Source organism: Bactrocera latifrons, unplaced genomic scaffold (assembly GCF_001853355.1).
Source record: "Bactrocera latifrons isolate USDA-ARS-PBARC rearing strain unplaced genomic scaffold, ASM185335v1 scaffold_997, whole genome shotgun sequence".
Taxonomy (NCBI): Eukaryota; Metazoa; Arthropoda; class Insecta; order Diptera; family Tephritidae; genus Bactrocera; species Bactrocera latifrons.
In genome coordinates, this window is record NW_017537708.1 from 19,227 (window position 1) to 26,741 (window position 7,515).

Sequence of the window (7,515 nt, forward strand, 5' to 3'; positions counted from 1 at the left end):
CACTGCTATGAATCCCAAGCACCTAATGCCAACCGTGAAGCATGGCGGTGGCAATGTTATGGTTTGGGGAGCAGTTGCAGCCTCAGGAGTTGGAAATCTGGTATTTGTTGAAGGCATTATGGACCGCTTTCAATACAAGTCCACATTGGAAAACGATTTGATACCATCCGTGGAAAAGTTATGCCTAGGAACGAGCTGGATCTTCCAACAGGACAATGATCCTAAGCATACGTCGCAGGTAGTAAAGGACTGGCTGCTGTACGTGATTATAGCCGAGTTAACAACAGCGCGTCAGCCGTTTCTTCTTTTCGTCACGTGGCAGCGATTGAAAAATCCAAACGAAGCCAGGTCCTTTTCCTCATGGTCTTTCCCAAGGAGTGAAGTCTTCTTTATCCTCTGTTTCCGCCGTCGGGTACTGCGTCGAATTCCTTCAGGTCTGGAGTGGTTTTGTACATTTGGACAATGACCTAGCCAGTGCAGTCAATCTCTTTTTATTCGCTGAACTATGCCAATGTCATCGTATATCTCATACAGCTCATTGTTCCATCGAATGCGATATTCGCCGTGGTCAACGCGCAAAGGACCATAAGTCTCTCGTAGAACCTTTCTCTCGAAAACTCGTAACATCGACTCATCAGATGCTGTCATCGTCCATAATTCTGCACCATATAGCAGGACGGGAATAATGACTTAGGCTAAACCCAAACCGGGTTAGTCGAAACAGTTTTTCTTATCTCATACGACAAGTGCCTATTAGGGTGGGTCGATTCCGGACTTTTTTCGATTCGGGATTTCTAATAGTGTGGAAAAGTTGCCTTAGTACTTCCTGATTCCAATGCAACTTTTTGTTTTGAGATCGGATTGCATCTTCAACCCCAACTCCGGCTTTGAAATTTCGGAAATTCGCCTAAAATCGTGAAATTGTCTACCTAGCGCCTGAAATACGCATCTCATGGCAAAATGTATAAAACAAAAGTTATTTTTCACGTCATTTGCTACCGAAATGGTATGTGATCATGGCCGTAGGACGAACTGTTCCCGAGATACAAGCGAAAATGCGGCGCGCCACAGCGCAAGGTCAAAATCGAAAGATCTCCTCATAAATATTTTTTCGTCGAGTTCCTTCACTCTTGTCGTTGCTTTCGCCGAGTGCTATCACTTATATTCTCTCAACAGATCACAGAACTCAAAATGTCTGTATCTAAATTTAAATTTAGACAGAAATGTCGTGTGTTTGGCATATATCCGTACAATCTCTCTGAGTCCCAGTTACCTACTTACCAGGATGTTCTTTTGTGTTATCAGTTTGAAAGATTTCGTAKAGGGCGATTCCGAGGCGACAACTGTGAACCTAAGAGTAAAGAGGTTACAGAAATAGTTGCAAAAAAAGTTGAAAATACTTTCACAAAAGTCATCTATTCCGATAGTTTCACACACAAGAGTTGTACAAATGCTCACCACATACCATAAGAAATTTCTGACTCTTAAACAAATGTTTTTAAGGAACCCAATAGGTTTGAGTTCTAAAAGAGACGACTTTGTCTCTTCTGCCGGAAAATTATTTGACATCGCTGCTTGTAAATGTATTTACTTTTCTTCTTGCACTTGTCCAAAGGAAAGGAAAGTTCCTATCAATGAACAACCATTTCGCTTGGACCAGAGAACCAAAAGAATTGGTCGCATTGGAAGTGTTGATCTACTTGAAACAAAAAAGATTACAAAGAAAAATGAACTTAAAGAAAAGCTTTCAAAMCGTCATTCAACATCAACACTTACCAGAAAAGTATCAGCTAGAACACGTGACCATTCAGATCAGCCAGACTGTCATACAGACGACAATAATACATGTAGGTACGTCGCACATGGATTCTTAAAAAAACGATGCTGATGATGAATTTTCCCATCCATCCTCTAAAACCAAACAAAACACACTAGTATTAGAACACTCTGCTTTAGCTGCCAAAGATTAGGAGTAAGTGATAGAGCAGCGGCCTTGATTGTTTCATCTGTTTTTCTGGATGCCAAAAAAGCAGGTTTGATAACAAAGGGTGAGGCTGTCACTGACAAATGTAAGATTAGTCGGGCAAAAAAAAGTGTTGGAGTTAAGCTCCAAAACACCGAAAGTATTGACTCTGTATATGAGCTGTATTTTGACGGCCGCAAAGACAATACACTTACACAAGTCAGCGAAAGTGAAAAGTACTACCGCGACACTGTCAAAGAGCAACATATTTCTCTTATAGCGGAACCTGGTTGTCATTACTTTGGCCACGTCCCATCTCGCACGTGTTGTGGTTGATCGTAACGTTGCGAGGTAGGTGGTCTGTTTTCTCTCCGCTGCGACACGGCACTCCTCTTCCACCAACTATTCTTTTGCATTTTCCGAAAACCAATGGTTTCGGTTGCAGCTGTACGAGCTTGAAATATCAGTTCCCTTATACCGAGTTGTTGACGAATGCTCTCAGAGAGCAGGAGTGCAAGTCGAGTAGATTGCTGTCTGTTGTGATTGCATCTTCTCGAAACCTTCCTTGTGTTTGTTGACGTGCGTTTTTTGCTGAACAGAGGCAGGTGCGAATCTGGCTGCAACAAGACAGTAGTCCGAGTTAATGTTATTACCTCGGAGCGTATGCACATCTAAATCATTGGAGACGTGTCTATCATAACACGATCGATCTGGTTGGAGGTTTTTCGATCCGGAGACAGCTAGGAATCAGGAAACCATATTTCGGGCCCCGGTGACATCGATCAGCCTCAACCCATACGGGAATGTTTTATCGTGGAGGCTGAATTTATCGATACCATCTTTGCCTTTCTGGCGTTAAAGTCGTCAAGCACGATTTTGATATCGTGGCGGGGCAGCTCTCATAAGTGCGCTCATAGAAAGCGTCTTTGGTGAAGAAATTCGTTTAGATGCAGATTGTGGCTAGAAGTTCATCCACCGGGGTGAATGACACGGCGACGGAGTATCTTTCCCGCCACGGATCCCACACCGCGTTTGCGTTGTTTCATATGGTCACTGTGGTAAATGCCACAAGGACCTCGTCGCCTCAGTCTTTGTCCCGCCCTTCGCATTTCTTGGACGGCGGCCTAGTCAGCTTTCACTTTAACGAGGACATCAACCAGCTGAGCAGCTTCACCTTCCCAATTAAGGGATCGGACATTCCTTGTGCATGCCCTCAAGTCGTAATCCTTAATTTATTTACCATGTTCGTCATCAAAAGGGGTCTCTCATCTGAGGCTGTTTATTTCTTTTCCTTCGTAGCGTTTTTTACGTGATGGGTCCCAAAGCCATCGCACAACCCTGTGGATGGGATGTTTCGGCTTCTCACTTTAGCTCGCTTTCAAATGGATGTTTTTTGGCTACTCAGAGGATACTTGGTCAAGGACCGGAAGTCGTGAGCTGCTTGAGTCATATGTGAAAGAATCGTTTCTGGCCACTCCCAAGTGAATGGCATTCAGAATTTTCTTAACTTAAGTGAATTTCTACACATGACTCCACCCTCAGGTATGCCACCTTATAATCGAAAATTGTCTAAATCGAACCAAAACTGTTTAAGCCACACTGTACCAAATATGTGGCTCCCAGTTCCTATTAGGAACTTTTTACCGAAAATATTGGTCAATCTGCGAGATATATAATTGAAATTTTGAGAGAATTTCTTTCTGATAATAGTATGTTTACTAGGGTGATTCAAAAAAGAATTTTTTTTTTTCGTTTGGTACTCTGAAAAATAGGTTCCTAGATACCTCTATGGAATCCTCTCCAAGAATGAGACCTTAATTGTAACGGGAAGGTCCTCCTACTTACAATTTTCTATTTTTTCTTATATATGATAATATAGAAAACTTTATATCTCGCTTCCTACTACTTGAAAAAATATCTTGTTCCTTAAATTTTGTAGGAAATTGAATGCTCTAAAGAAAAGGTCTGTACGATTTCACGAAACTCATAGGTTTTTGGAGAGGCTTTCTGAGAAGTGTATATGAACCTATTTTTCAGAGTTCGCTTGGTACTAATTTTTTTTTCTGTTATTGAACCTAAAATGCATTGATGTTTGACGATGAATATCTCGTAAACGCTTAACTTAATAGAAAAATATAAGGGACCATTTTTATAGAGCAGTAAATTTCCTACAAAACTATGAGTTTCATCATTCATAATGATTTCATGGAGTTTAAAATTCATAAAAAATAAAAAATTTTCCCAAAATCTAATCAAACTTTCACTGTTAATATCTTTTAAACGGTTGGGTTTACGAAAAAATCGTAAAGACATTTTTTGTAGAGAATTCAACTTCCTACAAAATCTAAGGGACAAGATATTTTTTTAAGTATTTGGAAGCGAGATATAAAGGTTTCTATATGATTGGAAAACTATCCAGAGAAACAGAAAGGATTATAAAAAGACCAACCAAAAAACGAAAAGCGGAGCATTCGCCTGATCTTTACGAAAAAGTAGATAGCAGATAGCCATATTGAAACCGCTTACCCCAAAAATTAGCCATTAAACTTTTAAGTAGTGGAATATATAAAGTAAATCTTTATCCACAGAGGACTACGCATATGCAGATCACTTTCCTGTAGAAATACACCTTGGTATAGCTTTGAGAATAAGCAAACGCGGCCAATTAGAGTTATTGTAAAAAATTTGCACAATTCTTATGATCCGAAATCGTTTATTAATGACTTAAAAGAGCAAGGATTAAATGCACTGAGTGCTGTCAATTGTTTTAATGGAAAACCAAAACTCCACTCGACATGTTTTTGGTGGCATTCAATCCCATTGAGAACCTAAAAAAGGTTTACGAACCTGTAAAACTGATAATACCACAATGCAAACATTGCCAGTCAAAACTGTTCTGGCAAATAACCAAGTTGCGTTAAGTGCCCCAGTAAGCATAAGATATCTGAATGTGCGAAACCAGAGAAACAGCAGCCTAAATACTATAACTGTGGCGAAGCACATTCAGCCAACTACCGAGGGAGCCTTGTTGCCAAAGAATTCTTATATATTACCATACAATTCATCCTATCAATTGCGCCCGTGGCGGAAGCGCAATAATAATTAAAATACGATTAAACATTTTGAGGAAGAAAAAGTTTCAAGCTACAACCGTGACTTACCTCTGTATACAGTCCTCCAAGGCATCAAATCCAATTTGAAGACCAACACTTAATAAACAGACACAGGTAAAGATTCATAATGGGTGGTAATTTCAACGCAAAGAACACGCACTGTTTTTCAAGGCTTACGACTACAAAGGGGAGAGAACGCTATAAAGCACTGCAGTCAACCGGAAGTTCCGTCTTCTCGACGAACTTACCATCATATTGATAATCAAATCAAAGCCATCAGATAATCAAAAGATTCCAGACCTGATCGATTTTTTCGTTGCAGGCAAAATATCCCGGAACTATTTTTCAACTAATCACTTACCTTCACTTGGATCATTTTCCAATCTTTTTAACCTATAGTGAAACCGTCATCTTTAAAGGCAAAACAGCGGCCTTGTATACATACTAAATGTACAGATTGGGAAAACTTTGGAACGATTATGGAATGTTACGAAAGTAAATATGAGTCTATATTAAATACAGTTGGGATCTGATTTTACACTTTACAACAAGTATGCAACACGTACGAAAGTATGCCGAATCGAAGATCTTAATCGAAAAATTAAGACATTTAAAAATGAAAGTTTCGCAAAATATCTTCGGTTCCTAGGCAATGGAAGAAATTGCGACTACTCTCTTTGGAAAATCTGTAAAAGACTACAAGCTCCAGAAACTAAAATATGTCCCCAGAGACGATTCAAAAAAAGCAAAAGTATTTTCGGAATATTTAGCCAAAATATTCTCCCCATATGAAACACAAGTAGATTATCCTACTGCTTCCACTCAAGAAAGCAAAGAAATTTCAAGTTGCGCAAGCAGAGAGCTAAGTAGGGAAATCGAAAATCTGAAAACCAAAAACAAAAAAAAAACCGGTTTACGGTCTAATTAATCCTGTGGTCCTAAAACAGCTTTCTCAAATAAGTATAGCAACCATTACCATATTTATTAACGCAGCTTTTCATCTTAAATACGTGCCACCTGAAGTTATCATGATCCCAAAGGCAATAAAACCAGGATATGATGTATCTTCTTACAGGCCCATATCACTTTCACCGATAATATCGAAGCTCTTTGAGAAAATTCTCATAAATCGTTTCAATAAAATCATAGAACTATAACCCATAATTCCAGCGCATCAGTTTGGGTTTCGAGCCAACCATTCCACGATTTTGAAAAAGTTTGTCACAAAGGACTGCTTTCGAAACGTATTTATAAGATCGCTACTTTCGCGTTAAACAAGGAGACAAATATTCTATTCTTAGGGAAGTAAAAGCAGGAGTTCCACAAGTTAGTGTGTTGGGCCATCTTCTTTATATTCTATTCACGCACGACCTGTCAGTAGACTGCAATTATACAACCCCCACATTTGCAGATGATACCGCGTTGCTTGCTGTTGGTAGTAGTGAGCACGAGTCCACTTCTTATATCCGAAAATCTGTAAATAAAGTCTTACAATGGACAAAGAAATGGAAGATAAAACTGAATGAAGCTAAGTCTGGACACATTGGGGGCATTCGCTTGCTCTTGAAAGATTGCAGATTCCAAAAATACTATACCGAAATATACAAGTTCACGAGAGCACCCATTGCAGAATCTAGTGAGATATGAACGGCTGATTCGATCAATTTATTGTGAATGACTATTAGGCATGGCTATTGTGAATTGGGCACCTTCTGCATACATTTTTAACAAAAAAACTGTAACAAATCTTTATAACTTAAGTAGAAATTATAAAATCTATTTAAAACTTACTTTCCTCAACAATTTAACGACGAAATATGTCTTTATGTAAAATGACAGCTAAAACAGGGTTGCAATTATACTTTTGCGTGACATTGCACGCAAATATACATGGGGTTTGGTCTGACATATTTTGCAGCCATTGCAAATAATTTTCTGTGTGTGTTTGTTGCTGTACCGGTGCACCAAGAGGAAATATATGCAATTCGTGCACCGTGAAAGGGTTTTGCAAGAGCAAGCGAATTCCGAATTTTCACATACAACAATAGACGGTGCACTAATATCATACTTTAATTCCGCTAAATACTTAGGAAAGACACTTAACTCTAAGCTACGGTGGAAAACTCAAAAATTATAATTGGTTAATCGATAACAAATCAGTCTTATCCCTCGAAAATAAGCTTCTTATCTATAAACAAATACTCCGACCGATGCACAGTGATCGATTTGAAGAATTTAGGCGGCCAAAAGTCAAAATCTTAAATACATAGTAGGCACAAAATATTGACGTCTACGTATAGTAAACACTTCCGCGAATTACCCCYCATCCTTTTTTTCAACAACCATACGTCACCGCTTCCGTGCAGTTAGACGCAATTTGATCGTTGACTTGATACGTATTTCTATTTGGGTGCCCAAATTATATCAAATTTCGCAATA